This window comes from Podarcis cretensis, assembly GCF_951804945.1.
Source record: "Podarcis cretensis genome assembly, chromosome: 3".
NCBI lineage: Eukaryota > Metazoa > Chordata > Lepidosauria > Squamata > Lacertidae > Podarcis > Podarcis cretensis.
The window spans coordinates 96,344,122-96,365,658 of NC_137172.1; the positions used below are offsets into that span (position 1 = coordinate 96,344,122).

Genomic DNA, 21,537 nt, shown 5'->3' on the forward strand with positions numbered 1-21,537 from the left:
CTGAGAATACAAGAGGCTAGGAGTGATGGTGACCCCAACTAATAAGTCACCCACCTATTCCACATGAGAATAATGAATGAAAAGAGGCTGCCTGAATGTAAAGAAAATGCCCAAGCTGTTTTACATTGCCTCTGCTGCAAGGAAACACTCTGCTCAAATAGGCCTCTTTTTCACAAATAGCCAATCCATACGGAAGAGATTTCGCCATTCCCCACTTGGTCATAAAGATCAGATACTTACAAAACGTTTTATGAAGTACCATCTGGTCAATTTATTTCATGCTAAAACTTGTGTTTCTCTCCATCACCCGCTAAAAAGAATTTACACAAATCAGGGGACAACGAAACCTGAAAAGCTCTGGACCGCCTTCTGAAACTTTTAAAAACAACACAGCTTTGTGGAAAAAATAAATAAATACCAGAATGTGTTCAACCACAAATTGAAGGAGAGAGGAAACAACTGTCCTTGTGGTTGATCTGGCTATTGTCCAAAATGTCTCAAAACTGCCCTGTGACTTGGCAGAGCGGGCGAGTAAAGGGGAGCCCCTCTCTCTCCACCTTCTCACCTCTAATCCTTTCAGAGCAGCTCATAGTGGACTTTAAAAGAAGACTGAAATCCATGCACAGGATAAACCGACTGGTACACTTGTTTATCGCAGGAGTCCAGTGAATTGGTGCCAGTTAAGACTTGTGTGTGTGTGTGTGTGTGTTTGTGTGTGTTTAAGCCAGGGGGTGGGGAATCTGTTTGCTTCCCCTTTCCTCCAGAGGAAGCCCACCTACAACTCCCTTCAGCCCCAGCCAGCATGCCCAATGGTCAGAGCTGATGGGAGGTGGAAGGCCAAGTGTATCCCCTCTCCCGCACGCCAGCATCCCCACCACCGGTGCTACACCCATCCCATTTCACTGGGGCCACGAAGTTGTGGGGCAGCATGCCCCTCCGCCCTTCGCAGGTTCCTTTCCACCAGTTGGGGTCCGAATCGTCCAGGATCCGAATGACATCTCCACGTCGGAAGCCCAGCTCGCACGCCATTTGAGGCCGGAAGTCAAAGAGCGCCCGCACGTAGGTCGGGTACCGAGGGCCCTGCTCCATGTCCCGCAGGAGGATGACTTTGTCCCGGGAGATGGAGGTCGTCCGATGGTGCTGCACCAGCTCGTTCAGAGAGTTGAAGGCGGCCGCGCCGAGGTAGTAGTGCCCGCTCAAGTCTCGGAAGACCCTGAAGTGCTGCACGTCGGGCCCCGTCTTGACCGAGAGCGAAAAGCCGCCCGGAGCGCTCTCGCTCTCGCGGATCATGAACGCGCCGTCGAAGCTCTGCCTGGCCAACGCCTCGTCGGCGATGTCCCGCGGGAGCTTGCCCCAAAACCAGGGGTGGGGCTTGAAGGCGATGCGGTTCTCGGGGATGAGGCCCTCCCGCCCGCCCCGCTCCGCGTTGGCCCAGCGAGGCTCGGAATCTCTCTCCAAGACCTTCAGGAGGTCGCCCCGTCGGAAGCTGAGCTCGTCCCAGTTGCGGGGTTGGAAATCGTACTGGGCTACGGCTTCCATCCTCTGGAAGAAGAAGGTTGCCCCACTGCGAAGCTGCTCCCCCTTTCTCCGACGGCGCTAGGGTGGCCTGGCTTAAGGCGCTCTCAGGGTTCCCGGGTGCAATCGCGCGCCAACCCCGCGCCTTCCGCACGCAATCCGGTCTCAAGGCGTGCGGCTGTTTGGGAAGAAGATGGGCGCTCTGGGGGAGGGTTTTTAAAACCCTTTCCTCTGCTAATCATCTTTCCCACCCTCCACTGCCACACATCCTCCCCGAAGCTGGGATGGTGGAAAAGGCGGAATGGAGAAAAACCTTCTAAAGAAAAGTCATGTAGTAGCAGTAGTAATAAATAATGACAGGGGTTACATACACACGAGGATATTTAGAAAGGAAATCAATGCATTATCCACATTTTTATTAACCCTGATTATGCTCTTCTTTTTCTTTTTCTTTTTCTTTACAAAAACATAAATGCAACAATATATTTGTATAAAACTTTTCTGTCCTTTAGCAAGGCAATTCTGTGTGCGTCCCCTCAAGCAGGCTCCGTTTGAATTCATGAGGATTTCCCACCAGCCAAGCTGGTTGCAGGATCACAGCCTAAAAAATTCTTGTCAGCAGGCCATGTGGCTGCAATCCTAAACACAGTTGTTATAAGAGAGCCCTTATGTAGGTAGCGGGCCGCCTTTTCTTCATAAAGGGATCCATTCCGATTCACCCATCTCTCCGGCTTTTCCAACATCCCGGTTTGGGGTGGGTGGTGGGAGCAATTATTAACAGATGAAAGGGTTAAAACCCCTCTTAAAGAGCCCAGTGTTCCTTCAAGTAGCTGCCTAGGCGGGGCTGCCATGTAGTTTTGCTCTGAAAGTTGATCATAATAGCTCTCAACAGGAGCCATACAAGATATTCCACAAGAAGGCCATAGAACCAGGATGCAAGCGTCTGAGTGGACCTCCAAGTGTTTGTGGACTACAACTCCCATCACCCCCTGACTGTTAGCCAGCGTAAGCAATGCCCATTCTTGCTGTGATCAAGGTTGGGCAGATGCAAAAGACCAGAGGATCCTTGAAGCATGGTTCTGCAAAGGAAGTATTCCTTTCGAACACGGCCCCTCATGGAATTTTGGGTTGAACGAAATTAACAAAATAATGCTCACCCACAGACAGTGCTTGAAAGCTGAGATGTCATGCATTGCTGGTGTCAACACTGTTGCATGGCTGTTAGCAGCTGTCAGCATCTAACACACCTTTCGCCTACCTAGTGCCCTCAAGGTGTTTTGCTCTACAATTCCCATGAGCCCTAGCCCTAGCCAACCCTGAAGGGAGTTAAGAGACCAAAATGGCCGTGACAGCTGGGGCTGATGGAAGTTAGGAGTCCAAACATCTGGAAGGATGACTTTGGACTGCAACGTCTGTCATTGTGATGATCAGGCTGACGTTCTAATTGCCTCTGGGGGTGGGGAGATGCATTCATGCTGAGGATAAGAAGTCTGTTTCAGTTTCTAAGCTACAATGACATCAAATGTTCTCATGACAAATTAGCTTTCTTTTCCTGAGGTACGAAACAGAGCAACAAGGGTAGCAGGATTGCTTAATTTCCATGCACACCCTTCTTACACTACCACATTTAACTGAGCACCATCAACCATTTGAGGCATTTGTCTTTAGGGTATAACTAGACTTGATACTAAATTCTTCTTTTGCATTTAACATGAGGGATTTTTTTTAAAAAAATGCAAATAGTATGAGGTGGGGAAGCTGATACAATTATGAGGATTGGCTCAGGTGTGGTTTGGCTGAAATCTTGGCTTTTAAACATTTTATAAGCCCGGGAACAAAAGGCCATTGCAATGACAACATGGAATTGTTAAGACGATATTGAAATACCATGAAATACCATTTCTCGAGATTGAAATACCATGAAGATTTAGGGAGGGTTTAGTAGTTGAAGTCCCATATAATTAGTGGAAGATTATTGACCAAGTGTTGATTACATGCTCATTATTAAAGCATGCTAATTGAAGATTATCGCTTGCCGTAAAATACCACATTAACTGTGGCATGTAAACAAGCAAGGCCTTCAGAAAGGATTTCTCTCCCACCTGCCTCATTTCAAAGTTGTTTAGATAAACAACCTCTATCGTCTGATTTGCTATATGCCAAATTACATTTAAATCACTACTCCCTGCTACTCACTTGGTAAGTCTCTGTACTGTTACCAGCCACATGACAGGAGGATGCAGCCATGGAAAGAGTGCTTCAACCTGTTGAATGTTTGCCTGCTTAAAATACAGAACCTGCCTTTCTTTTTTTCATCTGGCAGGTGGAAGCGAACAAAAAAGCCCACAAAACATGCCACAATAAATGTGTTAGTCTTTAACAAAGACTTTTCAGTTGGTAGTATATTCTGTGGAAAGGCCCAGGGTCTGAAGTGACTTCAGCAAGGGACAAACTGAACTTGCATCCTTACATCGTAGGAGTATTAGTTAGTCCTGCTAGTACTGCAAGGTGCTGCTTTCATTAAAGGATCCCTACCTTCTCTAGTAAGATCAATGTTTCCCAAACTTGGGTCGCCAGCTGTTGTTGGACTACAACTCCCATGATCCCTAGCTGGCAGAACCAGTGGTGAGGGATGATGGGAATTGTAGTCCCAAAACAGGCCCAAATTTGAAAATACTGCACTGGACGATCCACAGGGTCCCTTCCAACTCTTTGACTCTATGCCTTGAATAAATGTAGGCGCGACTCACTTTTCTTCTTCCTGCATTTTCATAGATACTCAGAATTCAAAAGGAATGCAAAGGTGGACTGACAATACTGGTAAGTTCCCAAACTTTTAATTATATGTCAACCAGTTTTGTTAGTGACTGGAAAGTGTGGGATAACACTTGTTTAACACAAGTAGGAGGGCAAGGACACGTGTCCGAGCCCAGGACCGACCCGAGCCTATTCCATGGCAGCTAGCACTCCAAGAGAGCAGGCCGGGGCCCAGAGGAAGGTCATGCAACAGAGGAGACCACAGAAGAGAAGATATTACTTCTCTTTTTTTAAAAAAAAATATTTTTTTAATGGTTTTTTTTCTCTTTTCAAAAAAAAAAGTGCCCCTGGATTCTTTGAAAAAAATCTGGTAACCTTAATTTAGTTCAACCCCCTGCAATGCAGGAATCTCACCTAGATCATGCATGACAGATGTCCATCCAACCTCTGCTTAAAAACCTCCAAGGAAGGAGAGTCCACTGCTTCTTGTGTAAGTCTGTTCCACTGCCAAACAGCTCTTACTGTCAGAAAGTTATTCCAGATGTTTAGTCGGAATCTCCTTTCTTGTAACTTGAATCCATTGGTTCGGCTCCTAGCCTCCGGAGCAGGAGAAAACATCTAACCTCCCCACAAATAAATCAAAGTCAATGCCCAATAAACAGGTTGTCTGGAAGTGACACTGCTTCCTTCTTTCCCAAGATGTCTGCTTTGCCAAATACATTTCCCTTTTAATCTTGAGAGCACCTAAAGCTATAATTCCAGCATGTTTTACAACGATACTTTCAAAACTAGACTCTAGCTGGTGGCCACTAATTATGACTAGATGAAACTGCATGAAAATGGCCAGTACTATTGGGTACAGTATTAATATTCGGGGGGGGGGGGGTCCAGAGTACCCATGAGTAAAACTCAGCTGCCTGGGGAAAGCAATTTTGGCCATTTCCTCCTTCTTCCTATACCCCTATGAAAAATCTCTTCCAGAAATGAAAGGGGATCTTCCATTTGCTATAAGCATGTCCTATAAGTTCTTCTAATCACTTAATCGCACAGTTGCTTCAAAAGGCTATTTAAACAAGTACAGTAGTTAAAATAAACCACAGTTAACATCTTTGTTCTGGAATCGGTAAGAAGAAGAAAAGTAGGCAGAGTTATGCAACAGAAGAGTTGCTATGGCAATTCCTCTCCGAAGAAGAGTAGGATAATTAAAACATAACAAATCCCACAGAATATGTCAGTTCCTTTGCCACCTTACTTACGCTGCTTCGCCCTTCTAGGGCGGTGCTCGGGTCTTATGGCACAATTCCCTTTTTCGTCCAATGAATGAGCATTTCTCTCTCGTTTGGGGTACACAGTCTGCAAGTCATCCCTCGAAGCATCACTGTTGTTTTTACATTACAAGCATTGCATTTTCCAAGATGAGGTGAAATGGTAATAGCCTCAGACTGGGACCATGCAATACCAATACTCCCTCTGATAGTTCATTTATTACTACACAGTGTGGCAGCAACCAAGCCAGTGGTGGGAATCTTTTAAGAGAAAAGAGAGGATCCTTTTAAAAGAAAAACTATGTGGGGAAACACCAGCAAGCTCCTATTCTAGCAAGCCCCTTCTGTTTCTCAAGCCACCTTTCTTTCCTTAGACTTCAAGTGTTTGGTTTCGGGCTGTGTGACTCCCTACTATCCAGAACTGGAGCACATCACCCCTGCATTTAAATCAGGAAACACTGGTAAGTGGCTGGTCCGCAGCACCCTTCTGTTTTACAATTTAAAACACTCACTTTACATCCTTAAGGTATCAATGACTTCCCTTCTTCCCTTACCATGGTTCCTTTTACATATCACAAATCCCTGCATATCTTACAAAAACTATACTATTCAGTATTCCATTATTGCATCCATCAAAACTTGTTTACACTGTTGAATTTATCTTAATGCTGCCAGTGTTTTCAGCTGTACACAATTATTTCCCAAATAATTAATAAACGTTTTCCAATCTTCTTTAAACGTATATTCTTCTTGTTCTCGTATTCTATATGTTAAGTCTGCAAGTTGTGCATATTCTGTCAACTTAAGTTGCTATTCTTCTTTGGTTGGGACCTCACTTGTTTTCCATTTTTGGGCTAATAAAACTCAGGCTGCAGTAGTGACATACATAAATAACCTTTTTTTGACACCTGGGAATTTCAGTCTGAATTATCCCAACAGAAAGGACTCTGGTTTGGGGGGGGGGAGTACTTTTAAACATTTCCCCCCAATTCATTATGGATCATTTCCCAATACAGTGGTACATCAGGTTACATACGCTTCAGGTTACAGACTTTGCTAACCCAGAAATAGTGCTTCAGGTTAAGAACTTTGCTTCAGGATGAGAACAGAAATTGGGCTCCGGCGGCGTGGCAGCAGTAGGAGGCCTCATTAGCTAAAGTGGTGCTTCAGGTTAAGAACAATTTCAGGTTAAGTACGGACCTCTGGAACGAATTAAGTACTTAACCAGAGGTACCACTGTCCTCTTTTACAAGTCCACCACATATGAAAGAACGTTTCCTCCGACTTCCGGGTTGGCGCCATCGCCGAATGGCGGACTCCCTCCGAGCTCTGGAGGGAGCCTGCTGGGCAGGGGTTGGGTCCCGCCGCGCCGGCGATGCGGGGACCCTCAAAAACCATGGGCGGTGATGCCCATGGACTTGGTGACTCAGCGGGCACCGTTTGCGCCCCCCCAACCCGCGAAGGAGCCTTTTTAAAGGCTGCGGAGCGGGTGACGGGGGGGTGTGGTGCTATGAGTCCACTGCTTCCCCTGCCTAGCGAAGCCGCATGCCATTCGATGGAGAGCACCGACTTCTTAATTTGAAAATTTGGATTAAAAAGAACAACCTGTGAGTAAATTTATCGGACTTAAAAGGAAAAATTTGTTTTACGAATTCGGAGCGAGCAGGGGAGGTGCAAAAAGGAAGTCCGCCCCCCCCTGTTGTAGATGTTCTAACGCAAGGATTCTAACGCAAGGAGAGAAGAATCAAAGTTATTAATTTCACGAAGGGAAATTACAAGTAATTGTGCTGAAGGAGAAGAGTGGTTTGTGAGAACTAAAGTGTAACCCCCCGGGAACCGGGAGCGATCCGTTATGAGAGACTGGTGAAGAAATATAGAAATTTTGACAGCTGTCAAAGTAGCTGTCAAAGTGGGAGAATAAAAGAGAACTTTGTTATGATGACTTTGCCGGTTAGATTCGTTACAATTTGGATATAAATTACTGAAAATAAGGGCAACAAGTTAATTTGACTTTTGGGTGTGATCTGGAAGGAAACTAAGTTACCATAATCCCTCTAGAGGGAGTTCTGGGACATTGCAAGAATGGCAGCAAGTGGAAAAATACTCATGGAATTGAACAGGACTTTTTATCTCCTGGGAAAGCTGCAAAAACGAAGTATTATTTTGTCTACAGAGGTCTCTACACTAAAGGAGACAATGGATTTATCTATTGAAGAAAGGAAGGGACTTGACGTAAGTTTGTGTTCCTGAACAAATAAAGCCTCTGTAGAGGAACTAGAATTTTTTGAATTAGAAGGTTTTTGCAGCGGAACAGGAAAAGAAACCTGAGGAATAAAAACTGGACCAAGCTCGAAGTTGGAACATTTGGGACATCCAGACTTTAAAAGGATCAAGAAACAGAATTTGAGTTATACTCTTAAATATAGAGGTCTGGATGGAAGAAGAATGATCTTTTCTGAGAGTTTCTCTAAGATTGGGCCTTCTGAAATTAAAGACTACCAAAAAGACGGCAAAGTGGAATAGAGAGACCTTTAGACATGGACGTGGGATCTCCAGGCCGGCAGTAGACAGATGGATGGATTTTGGGGATCGAAACCGGGAAAGGGGGGAGGGAGATTTGGAACCCAAAGGCTGTAAAATTATATCTTTTTATTTTTTCTTGTTTTACTTTGTGTGACAAAAAAAAGGGGAATTCGTGGAAGGGAACTGGGGTCGATCTTAGGGAAGCACAAAAAATATAAAGAGAAATGGTTATACAAGATAAACTAAATTTGAATAATGGGCTAATTATAATTATAATTATAATAAGGTTTTAAAATTTGGGGTAAGAATTTGTGGAACTAATCTAATGGAAATGGAATACAAGAGGGGGAGGGGGGGAAGTCCTGGAAAGATGTTAACGAAAGTAAGGTTTTAAATGCAAATTTTATCTTTTTCTTTTTTTTTTTTTATTCTGGATTTTTTGGAAATTTCAGTAAATATCATTTAAAAGAAAGAAAGAAAGAAAGAAAGAAAGAAAGAAAGAAAGAAAGAAAGAAAGAACGTTTCCTCCACCTCTTTGTATCTCCAGCACTTACCATATCTGATTCAGATTTATACATCTTAGCAAGCTTACTTGGAGTTAAATACCATCTGAAAATCATTTTCAGGTAGTTCTCCTTCAGATAATAACCTCAACCTCAACCTCCAGCCCTCAACATTGGCCCTCCAGATGTTTTGAGACTACAATTCCCATCATCCCTGACCACTGGTCCTGCTAGCTAGGGATCATGGGAGTTGTAAGCCAAAAACATCTGGAGGGCCAAAGTAGAGGAAGCCTGAATAGCATGCTGTAAACGTCGAGTCACTTTTCCAGAGTTTTCCCCAGAGGTTAAAATCTGTATTGTGCCCTATATACACACTATACATTTAAAGCACTATCATACCATTTTAAACAGCCAAGACTTCCCTCAAAAAATTCTGGGAACTGTGGCATGTTAAGGGCTTGTTTGAAGACCCCGTTCCCCTCAAAGAGATGCAGTTTCCAGAGAGGCTTAACAATCAACCCCTCTGATCATAGCACTAAGGGAATTGTAGCTCTGGGAACGGAATGGGGTGTGCTAACAACTCTCAGCACTTTTAACAAACTACACCTCCCAGAGTTCTTTGAGGGTAGCTGTGACTGTTTAAAGAGGCATGATACTGCTTTAAGTGCAGATGAGGTCAGATTCTAGCAGTTAATGTAAATGGGAGTACAGCCTAAAAAGTCGAGGAACTGGCCAAAGTGCATATATGCTGTGAATCCTGCCACAGTGGGAGGAGTGCTGCCTTGGGAAAGGAAACTAATCACAGTGGAAGGTGTGGAGACGCCCACAGTAGCCTTAGCAACCCCACTCACAGCAGACAATACAGAGACAGCTCCCATTTTGGGTGGCAACCATGCCCATGGCTACCCAGGCACCCAAATATACACCACACCTGCCCCCTACTGCATATCAGCATTTAAAAAAAACAACGTGGTGGCAATGGCACTACAACTGCACATAGATTTCCCACCCACACTGTCACAACCCTGAGATTAAGCGTCTCAAGCTCTACCGACTGAGCGATTCACAGGGCTCAGTTGGTTTTTAAGTCTCTTCTAGAAGTCTGTACAGTGGTACCTCGGGTTGCATACGCTTCAGGTTACAGACTCCTCTAACCCATGTGGTACCTCAGGTTAAGAACAGTTTCAGGTTAAGAACGGACCTCCAGAACGAATTAAGTTCTTAAGCCGAGGTACCACTGAATTTTATCATCAAGTCGGTCCAGTGGTACCTCGGGTTAAGTACTTAATTCATTCCGGAGGTCCGTTCTTAACCTGAAACTGTTCTTAACCTGAAGCACCACTTTAGCTAATGGGGCCTCCCGCTGCCATCGCACTGCCGGAGCACAATTTCTGCTCTCATCCTGAAGCAAAGTTCTTAACCCGAGGTACTATTTCTGGGTTAGCGGAGTCTGTGACCTGAAGCGTATGTAACCTGAGGTACCACTGTCTTTAAAAAACAACGGAAATTATTGTCAGAAAATAAAGTTTAGAATATGTTGCCATTATTTAGCCTGGGTGGGGAACCTGTGATCCTAGAGGTGTCATTGCATTAGAGTTCCCATCGGCTCTAGCCATCATGGTCAGTGGTTAGGCATGAGGGGAGTTGCAGTCCTAAATAAATAAAAAATAAAGAGGGGCACAGACGCCTCATCCCTGATTTAATCTCAGGCCCAGGATGATCCCAACTCTGATTATTTCCCAGAGCCATCTTTTTTATTATAATACTCCTCTGTTTTCAGTTCAGCATTGGTCAATTGCATTTACGCAATCGTCTCTTGAAAAGCAAAGAATAGCATTACATGGTACAAAGCGGATCTTCAAAAATAATTACCCACTACACGCAATGGTTTCTGCATCTCCAGCGTCTCTTAATATGACTAGATATCACATGCCGCAATCAAACATCAGGACAGGTGACAGGTACTGTGCAAATGATTGGAACAGTTTGATTAAATAGTAGCTCTCAGGAAACTACAGCAGTTTTATTGCAAAACAAATAATGGGTTTTGTTGTTGTTGTTGTTGTTATTTATCAGAATTAAATTTATCTTGCTGCATACATTTTGGAATTTTTGGCCAATTAAAACGTTGAGGCAGATCACAACTGACAAGGAAATTTAACGTGGCTTGACGTGTTTTAGCCATTTTCTGAATTGTCGTTATAATGGTGGTTTGATTTGCTACGTCTGTGTGATGAAATGGCTTGTTGATGTCTTTCTTCCACTGGTAATGGGTCCTGAACTAAAATTCACAAGACACTGTAATCATGCTTTTTATTCAGAATGCATGTCGGCATTGGTTCTGCTGCTGCATCGTAAATCATAGGCAAAAGACAAATTGCTTTGCACTCTGCTGATGGCTGGAAACATATAAAAGATGGAAGGCTCATAACTGAAGACTGCTTCAAACATATTTCCTCCCCACCCCCACTCTTGTGGGTGTATGCAAAGCGGGTAAATGTTATGTATTCAGTGATCTGTGTTTGCCTGAGCTTGGGTCTGGACTAAGGATTCTGTGCTCCTGTGTTCTGATTCGATACACAGAACATTTCAGGATTTGGGCCTCTGCCATTGGCCCTTGAACTCTGAGTCGTGATTCGCAGCTTGGAAGTTTAGACAGCCAATCATGTTGAGAGTGGGAGTGGCCCAGGCATTCAGGAATGTATACAAGCAGTTGCTTTGCCCCGGTTTCCCAGTTATGTAGTTCAATAAAGGGTCTTTCTGTTACTGCTGTGTCTTGCCTTGTGGGAACCCACCTACACTTCAGTAAATACTGGGCAAGTTTCTGTTATGGTGAGGAGGAGTCTCTTTTCAGTGGTATCCGTGTTTCAGCATGAAGAAACATGCTGGGCATGATTCCCTGGCTCTACAAATACCGCCTTCCATTCCTTGGATGTATTTGTAGTGCATATTTCTCCTAATGAACATATTTTTTTAATGCACTTTTGACTCATACACTCATTTTTGCAAGCAATTTCCCCATATATATATAGATATATAGATATATAGATATATAGATATATAGATATATAGATATATAGATATATAGATATATAGATATATAGATATATAGATATATAGACAGTAGTGCCCCGCAAGACGAACGCCTCGCAAGACGGAAAACCCGCTAGATGAAAGGGTTTTCCGTTTTGGAGGCGCTTCGCAAAACAAATTTCCCTATGGGCTTGCTTCGCAAGACGAAAATGTCTTGTGAGTTCCTGCGGGGTTTTTTCCCTCCCCCCCCTTTTCCTAAGCCCTAAGCCGCTTATCAACTGATCCGCTAAAAGCCGCTAAACCGCTAATAGCGCTAATCCGCTAAGCTGTCAATGGGCTTGCTTCGCAAGACGAAAAAACCACTATACGAAGAGCCTCACGGAACGGATTAATTTCGTCTTGCGAGGCACCACTGTAGTGGAATCCAGTATAGCACTAAGGCGAACATACCATCAGTGCAAGAATGTTCTACTTATGCAATAGAACTTTCTCCCCCTCTCCTCACCCCAAATCTGTTCTAGGGATTCCTCCAACCCTCTGGAGTAGCTTTGGGGAGGGGGGGGGCATGTGGGGGGTGGGAGAAGGGAAAGTCCCATTGTGCTAGTGGTAGTCATTGCACGGACAGGACTCAGTCAATGAATACTGCAGAGAGTGTATTTTTGTACATTTATTCACTAATATTTGCATTTTATACACACTGCTTGGTTGGAGAACTGTATCATAAAATTAAGAGAAGTATGAATTTTGAAGGATTTTGGTTAGCGTATTGATTTGAAAAAGTGCAATTTTTGCGTTTTCTAATTGAAATGCAAACAAAATCAATTTTCTTCCCCACCATGTTAGCAACCCTTCCACCTCCAGTCATTCAGACTTTACTTATGATTCAAAGCAACAATTTGGCTACTTCTATGCCATAAATGTAAAGCTCTATATACCACGTTAATAGTCATTGCTTCCCCCAAAGCATTATGGGAACTGTAGTTTATTAAGGGAAATGAGAGTTGTTAGGATACCCTCTTCCCCACACAGAGGTACAATTCCCAGTGTTCCCTGGGAAGAGGGACTGGTTGTTAAGCTATTCTGGGAATTGTAACTTTTTGAAGGGAATAGGGATCTCCTACTAAAAAATATGTGATAGATCCAGAATGCATAGAAAAAACACACCTATTCCGTCTCTGTTGCTTCCAGAATAAAATGTATTGTGTACACAGCCCAAGGTTTTTTAGTTTGCTTGTTTCAGTAAACCATAGCTCGAAGGCTCACCACAGTTTGTCCAGTTTTTGACATAATGCTAAACTGTGATTAGTTCGAAAAACAGAAGCAAAACCTTGCAATTTCCTTTTCACAGCCCGCCCAGAGAAAGAGAGGGGAGCAGGAGTGCACAAGCCTAGACTGGCCTAGCTTCATTCATGTCATGATAAATTATAATTTATAGTTACGCCCAGATGCATGCCAAGAGTCACTGAAAGGAATGCCTTAAAGGAGTGATACCAGGATTCACTTGGCATCCCAAAGATCAGAAGGGAGCAACCCGGTGGAAGCAGATTCCCTCTGGTTTCATTAGCTGATTCCTCAAGACCCGCAAAGACTATTTGAGTGATAGCCAACTAAGTCATACACAGAGTACACTTATTGACATCAATGGGCTTAAGTTTAATCTTTTGGTTTCAGCAGATCTTTTCCAAGGATTACTAACATTGGTTATCACTACTTGTTCTGAAAGCTGGCTTCTTTTCAAAATCCCATTCCCTGACTGGATGACTACTGGTGTAGAAGGCAGTGTCTCAATTTCCTGTCTTTAACCTCACCATTTCCCAGAAGTATTGTTTCTTTTCAAAGACGAACAGCATTTCAGCCTTACAAGCATTCTCTTTGTATGTTATGCACAATGATGTTTTGCTCATATATTGCTCCAAATTTTCTATCCATACCGTCACAGTCAGTTCGAAACTGAAGGAAAACCTTCCCCTGAAATGTATACAGTGGTACCTTGGTTCTCGAACTTAATCGTTCCGGGAGTCCATTCGACTCCCAAAACCATTCAAAAACCAAGGTGAGGCTTACGATTGGCTGCAGGAGCTTCCTGCACTCAGTTGGAAGCCACGGAAGCCATGTCAGACATTCAGCTTCCTAGAAACGTTCGCAAACTGGAACACTTACTCCCGGGTTTGCGGCGTTTGGGAGCCAATTTGTTCGACAACTAAGCCGTTCGGGAGCCAAGGTACCACTGTATACAGGTGTTTTCTTTGGATGTCAGCAGTGTCATTAATTCTAGAAATCAAGCTATAGGAAGACCCTACAATAAGACTTCAGAGGAGTAGGCTTGATGAACCAAAGCTTATTGAATCAATGTTTTAAATTTTGTTTTTTGTAGAAAACTATGGATTTGAAAATATTGCAACATCTGATGTCACTGGTCTATTATGTTTCTCCTTAAGTTTCTTGGGAGGTGATTTTGGTCTTTTCTAGGAAATCTATCGGTCTTCTCTTGCTACCTTTAACATCTTCCTTTTGTCACCCTGAGGACTGAGTTTCTTCTTACGCATAAACCATGTTACATACAAGCATGGCTGCATTTCAAAGCCATCCTACCAAAGAACAAGGCCTCCTTCTTCACAGTCTCTCCTGTATGGTGAGATTTAAACAGCCGTTTTTGCAGTTCTTCCATTGCTTCTGCGATGTCAAAAGCAGAGTTGTTTTCTTAATGGCAGCAATTTGTGCAGATGGTGTGATGGATGAGGAGACCACACAACGGGATAATGTCAAACTGATATGAATATACATATTGTGTAAACATATTGCATAAGAAAGCAATTGGTTGTTCCTAGCACAAGTCCAAATGGAGGCCCTCTCACATTTCTCTGGGTATTCCTCCCACCCAGGAAAGCTGGAGGTCGGAAGAGAAAACAGATGTTAGCTACAGATCAGAAAAGGGTTTCGAACTATGACAATGAGAGTCTGGATCAGGAAGCTCCTGTGTATGATAGATCCCAGCCTCAAGTTTCAATCTGGACATTAAAATAAATTAATTAAAAAGCACTGCTGTGAGCTGAGGAAGACTCTACGTAGTACTGGGATATGGCCTCATTCAGAAAAGCAAAACGTCTTGCTGAACAATTTACTGGCTGTTATCCAAATCCTAGAAGAAGAAGAAGAAAGAGACCATCACTCAAAAACATCATCATGACTAAAGTGGTTTGCAATAAATTTCCCTGCAGGCAAGCAAAACGTAGCTTATTGTTCCTTAAGAACTACCTTGGCTTGCATCTGATTGGTATCAGTACTTTCTCCCAAGTTGGCAAAATTCAAGGTGCATGAAAAGTAATCTGCATTTGAGACATGTGCATAGTCCAAAGGGTGGGGAAATGCAGATTTGGGGGAGAAGTGCAGCACCAGAAGCTTGTTTAGTCATGTTGGCCACATGACCTAGATCAGACATGTCCAAGGCCTCGATCGTGATCTATCAGTCGATCCTGGGATGAATTCTGGTCGATCGCCACACCCCCTCCGCTGTAGAGGTGCCTGAACAGCCACCACCTCGTCCTGAGCTCCTCTTGTGGGAGGAGCTGTTTTGACGCTGTGCGCCTGTCCACACCTGGCCTGTTGGCGCGCCTGCGCCCACTCTGCACCCATCGAAGCAGCCAGCACCCACCCACCCTGCACCCATGTCTGCGTCCTTATGAGACACGGTAGTGCGCACCCACCCTGCACCCATCCCTGGGTGGTAGATCACTGGCAGTTTTTATATTGGATTGTAGATCACAGCCTACTTCAAGTTGGACATGCCTGTGGCAGTGTTCTGTGGAGAACACTGGCTCTCTCCTCGACTTGAAGCGAGATGAGCGCCACACCCCATAGTTGCCTTTGACTGAACTTAACTGTTCAGGGGTCCTTTACCTTTTACCTGCAGCCCTCCAGCCCCTTTTACCTGGCCTTTGAGAGTCTCCTCAGGCCAGATCCTCACCCCACCCCTTCCCTTCACTGCTTCATATTCTTGAAGGGTTTTTTGTTTTTGCCAGACTTGAATAGGTCCTTGAACTCCGATCATGCTTCCTCCATGGAAGGTGAAGAGAGGTGAGCACATTTGCTTCTATGTCCCCACCCATTTACAGGTGGCAAATTGTTAGAGAAGGAAGGAAGAAATCCAAGGAAATTGACCTGTAGGAATCCTGCTCACCATAACAACCTGGAAAACAGATGTTTTCCAGTGCAGGCTTGGTGCACAACAGAACATGCCATTAACATTCAACTGCAGAAGCAATTTGGGCAGAAGATAATCACAGCAACAAGTTAAGGCAATTCCAGGGGAGGATTACTGCCATCAGACCAAGGAGAATGTCAAAGCATTCATAAGAGATGCAAAGACTCCTAAGAGATGCATCACTAATCTTGACTCACTGTGGGTGTTTTATTCTAGGGATTAAGGTAGGATTTCAAACCCCCTTTCCCCCTGTCTTCTGCATTAGTCATCACCCTCCTGCTCCCTGAAGGAACTCTGCCCCTTCTCCCCTGCCTACTTACATCTGTATACTTGGGACTCCCTCCCGGAACACCGAAATCTCTTGTTCCTTTCGTATCTGGCACTATTTTCCGGTGGGATTCAATCACATCTTGGCAAATTTAGGCAGCTCAGTTCAAGCTGATTGGGAGCTCTTGTGCAACAAACCCTAATCCCCACAAAGAACTGACTTTTTGCAAGAAAGAAAGTGATTGGGGAATGGACAGCAAAATGTGGCGATAACATTCGCTTGATATCAAGCAAACTGAGATACGTGCTTAATAGTATAACAAACCAGGCTGCATGCTTGTTAAACAGGGTTTCTGTAACCTGAAACAAAGTTTTTTGGGGGGAGAACCTGTGGTCCTCTAGATGTTGTTGCACCCCACTGACATCATTCCTTACCATTGGCCATGCTAACTGGGGTTGGTGGGATCTACAGTTGATAACAACACACAGGCACCCCATCTTTGGCCTAAGCACACAAAACTCAATTTGCTCGTGCTAATCCCTTGTCACCCTTGCCTCCCCCAATCTCCCCCTCCCTCAGTTATTGTCCACTCACCAACTCCCACACAATTTCAATTCAGATCGTACATGGTTTGGGGCAGGGACCTGGCTTTTGTTTATATAATGCTGCAAAGACCCTATGCACACTGATAAAAGGGAAATAAGCTACCACCATGGACACAATGAAACTTGTAACTTTTGCTCTTGGCACCTGTCTATCTCATGAGACAATGGAGTGCACCTCTGGGGGTGAAGTCAAACCACTGTATTTAGCAGCAGCAAAGTGGCCTCCCCAGGGCGCAAGCCTGCACTGTATGTATGCAGGTCCTAGGCCGCCTAGACAATAAGACCCCTCCTCAGCCTCACTGATGTGGTCTAGCAGTGTTTCCCAACCTTGTGCCTCCAGCTGTTTTTGAACTACAACTCCCATCATCCCTGACTAGCAAGATCAGTGGCAAGGGATGATGGGAATTGTAGTCCAAAAACAGCTGGAGGCACAAGGTTGGGAAACACAGGTCTAAAGGAAAGCAAAGCGATACATTTGGCACCAGCTTGGCTGAAGGAGTTGCCAGAAGGAGGCATGCAAGATGCCATCCAACCGCCTTAGGGTCTCCACTCTGGATTTGTGTAGGGTTTACGCCATAGCCTTTTCTTCTCCTAAAGAAAGGCAGCATATGTTTGGAATCAGCTTTTCTTTTTCTAGATTTACTACCTTCCCAGGCTGACGAGCCCAATATACCCCTCACTTCCCTCTAGCATCTGCAGAAACTGCCTTCTTGACTGTTGGATTAGCTATTGGTCTCGTCTGCTCAATCTGCTGGAGCCCGTTTTTGCATGCAGGGGACTTTCCTAATTCACAGAGGGTTTGAGACCCATTGGCTATGCTCACCTACTTTAGCCAGCCATTTTAAGTCATTCCTGGGGTGCAGCTGCTATCGCATGCTGGCAGCCTCCAGGGGGCGCAGGTGAGACTGAGTGCTGGGTGGGGACCAAAGGTGGACAACCCCATCCCTTTTAAAACTGTAAGTGTAAATCCCTCTTTTTACTTTTAGCATTCCTGAGGTTAGAGCAACTGCAGCCCAGGTTTTACTTGGGGCTCATCTGCTTCTCCCTGGGGTGGGGTGGGGGTGTCTTCATTCACATATTATATGCTAGGAATGTGCAACCTATGTACCTGTATGCACAAATAAATAAGCTGTACATTTATAGTTGTTCACATGTAGTCTTCAACAAGCGTTTTAATAAGTTTAATAACTTCCCACTCCTGCTCTCCCAAAGCTGTTTTCAAAGCTATGTATTCAAAGAAGGGGAAAAGGTGCGGTTTTTATGATGAGCTAGCTGATACATTCCTGCCAAATGTCTTGCTGTAAAACAACAAAGCTTAGCAAGTGAAAGCAGATTGTTTTTATTATCCAAGTGTGCTTATCTATGCAACGGTTTTATTGATCTATTATCCCACCCTTCCTTCAAGGAGCATGGCGGGGTGGGGCTGGAGTTCATGGGGCTGCCCATTTTATCACCACAACTGGTATGCTAGGCTGAGACACAGTGCCTTGCCCCCAGTCATCCTGCAAACTTAATATCTGAGGAATAATTTGAAACCCAGTAATTTATTCATTTATTTCATTGATACTCCACCTTTCCTCCACGCAGCACATTTCTTGGCTTAGAGTTTGGAAAGAAATTGCCTTCCTCCTCTCTGGTTGTTTCTAAGCAGTTCTCACATATAGTCGTGGTGGGTTTTTTTCTTCTTCTTTCTTTCTTCCATTTTACACCAGCCCCAGGTGCCAAAGAGCTGCTGTTATTTACTCAACCATGTTCTCAGCTCCCAGCTACTGACCTCCTCCAACGACTTTCTCCCACTATTGCTGGAATCCTTTGCTTGTTGACTGTTATTTTCTCTTACACCAGGAGACCTCAGGCCTCAAAGGCAGCGCTCCAAGGCTATCTGTCAAGTGCTCAGGACTCTCCCTAGCCAAACCCTCTCTCACCTTAGGACATGCTCCTAACCAGTGCTGCTTCACAAGTGTTTTTCCTCACCTGGCTGAAATGTGTGTTTGAACTCTGTGAGAGCTGGACCATAAAGAAGGCTGATCGCCGAAGAATTGATGCTTTTGAATTATGGTGCTGGAGGAGACTCTTGAGAGTCCCATGGACTGCAAGAAGATCAAACCTCTCCATTCTGAAGGAAATCAGCCCTGAGTGCTCACTGGAAGGACAGATTGTGAAGCTGAGGCTCCAGTACTTTGGCCACCTCATGAGAAGAGAAGACTCCCTGGAGAAGACCCTGATGTTGGGAAAGATGGAGGGCACAAGGAGAAGGGGGCGACAGAGGACGAGATGGTTGGATAGTGTTTTCGAGGTTACCAGCATGAGTCTGACCAAGCTGCGGGGGGCAGTGGAGGACAGGAGTGCCTGGCGTTCTCTGGTCCATGGGGTCACGAAGAGTCGGACACGACTAAATGACTAAACAACAACAACAAAAATGCCTCTTGCATGCTTGGAAAGGCGTGTGAGTGTGTTTAGAAACTAGCCTGATGGACCGAGCTAAAATGTATGTTCATTGCTCAGCCCACTTTCCCCTCAGGCTCTGCCCACCACTGCCATGTGCCCCCCCCCCCCAGAAGGGAGTCTGGCCATCGGGGTGAAAATGCCCCTCCCCCACTCTATAGTGTCAGATGCTTCGACCTCTCATCACCTCTTGCACTTCTTGAGCAACAGCTCAGTCTGTAGAGGCATGAGACACTTCCTCTCAGGGTCATGGGTTTGAGCCCTATGTTGGGCAAAAAGATTCCTGCATTTTGCAGGGGGTTGGACTAGATGACCCTCGTGGTCCCTTCCAATTCTACAATTCTGACAGCAGAAGTGTGTCCACAAAGTGTTGCAGAGAAGGGGAAGTCACCCAAATCTGCTACTGGCAGCAAACATGACATTATGAAAACTTGAACATACTCAGGTGGGGACAGGCACCTCAAAAGGGTACCTCTGCTACCAATCTTGATAAATTCTTAGGCTTTAAAATATTTCTGCCTTAAACCGTTTGCCCTTTTAGTGACACACGGAACATCATGGGGCAGTAGGAAAAGGCAAAAGCCTTTCGGCAGGAATAAAGGTTGTCTTGTTGCATAAAATATAGAACAAAGGCCTGTGAGATAACCCACACAATCAGCTGCAATAACTGTGAATCATTGTTTCTGTGGGAAATAGCGGCAGAGGAGACTGCAGTGTGTAGGAAACGCATTAGCTGTGTTACATCATCCCATTAGAATGAATACAGATAAATATACCAGCTCGGCATGCTGCACATATAAGGGCATCCGAAGCCCTATGAGTAACAAGGGAGGGCTTGTAACGTGAGATGTTGTCAGGGCTGAGGTCTGTGCAAAGTTATAACATCTCTTCGAGGAAAAGGTGGGATTTGCTTCTAGATTAAAGTGAGCTAAGCGTTGCTTTGCATCAAAGTGTGAAAATACGCTTTGACAAATGTCAAAAGGCAACCTAGGGAAGATTCTGTTGCCACTCACGTCAGTGTTAAAACCCATATCGATTTCAATAGGAGCTTGTACTAGATCCGGCTCTGCTTCTTTAAGGTGCCAGGAAGATCTTTTGTTGTTCTAAAGTGTACATCAGTTGTTTCGGGCTCATAAATGACACCTGGAAAAGTACTGGACATTCTTTTTGCTGGGATTTCCGACAGACTTGCATGTGTGCTAGCTCAGCATAGAATAGGGAGGGACAGAGTTGTAACATCATGGACAGTCACCTCATTTCCAAATTGGGTACGAGCTTCTTTGTTGAGATATTATCATGGACACTTGGGAGTGGTGTCTTGGGAATTACAGGCAGAATGTGCCTGTACTTGTCTCAATTTCTGTGGCCTCAGGAGTGAGAGGAAGCCCTATCGGGACAGGTGGCAAACCTATGCTGATGCTGCCCATTGTTACATATGTAATACTGTAAGTTAAGTTGAGCCAGAAGTTTTAATAGCTCCTAAACACACACAATATGACCCTGGGATGTGTCACCACTATTAATGGGAATACTTTTGAAGTAGTATCTTGGAATTCAATATGAAATGCCAGTGGCAGCAGCAACCCTTATCCTTCACTAAGGCTAACACATGTACCTGAACAGGAATCTCCTTTATCTAATGCCACAGTCTTGATCTGTACTGGGTCCCTACATGGGCGCTAGTTGTAGAAACTTTAAATGAATGTATACATCTCCTTCACAGTGCTTCGTCTGGCCCTAAGAGCAACAGCACAAAAGTTTTTTCCACCCCCTCAGCAATTCTCACACTGAAAGTTGCGATGGATTGGGAAAAGCAGCGCCAGCTCCACCACATGGGTCTGAAACTTAGAACCAATGAAGGTGTTGGGGTGCAGGCACTCTCACCATAGCATGTCCTCCTCAGATGGGCATGATGAAATATGTTCTCACGAAGAGGTGGGAAGGGGCCACAAAGCAATGGATATTTAGAATCCCCTCCATGGGACTGCAAATAATTAGTGGCACTTTTGATCCACAGACCTTCATACAGGTTTGATCTAGGAGTTCCAGTTGCCACAGAGAACACTGACGTTTGCTCCCAAGAAATTGGATAGCTAGACAGTCGTTCTCAGAGGGTGCAAGATCCTGCAACGTTCACAATGAGTTTGTTCTGCCTCCATCCCTCCCTAGTGTGACTTGCAGGTGAACTACAGTACATAATTTCATTATGCCATTCTCTGTTCTCTACCAAAACCCATGCTTTGTGAAGACCAACCTAACATTAAAGGGGGAAATGACTGATTTAATGGTGCCTGATTTCCCCCTCCAAAAAACCCCCCTGCTACTTGACAGAGTATGGTTCCAAAATATGCAGATCTTTTCCTTGCAGAGCTAAAAGTAAGCTGACTTTTCATGATTGAAATTTTGTCATAGCTCTCAGAGA

The 21,537-nt window shown here is 44.6% G+C and overlaps 1 pseudogene across 1 annotated transcript; it reads right to left on the reverse strand.

Moving 5' to 3' along the window:
* Positions 1–246: 246 nt before the first annotated feature.
* Positions 247–2,660, reverse strand: LOC307213122 (growth factor receptor-bound protein 2 pseudogene; annotated as a pseudogene). Its single transcript has one exon. The product of its transcript is annotated as a growth factor receptor-bound protein 2 pseudogene (transcript).
* Between the last annotated feature and the right edge of the window lie 18,877 nt (positions 2,661–21,537).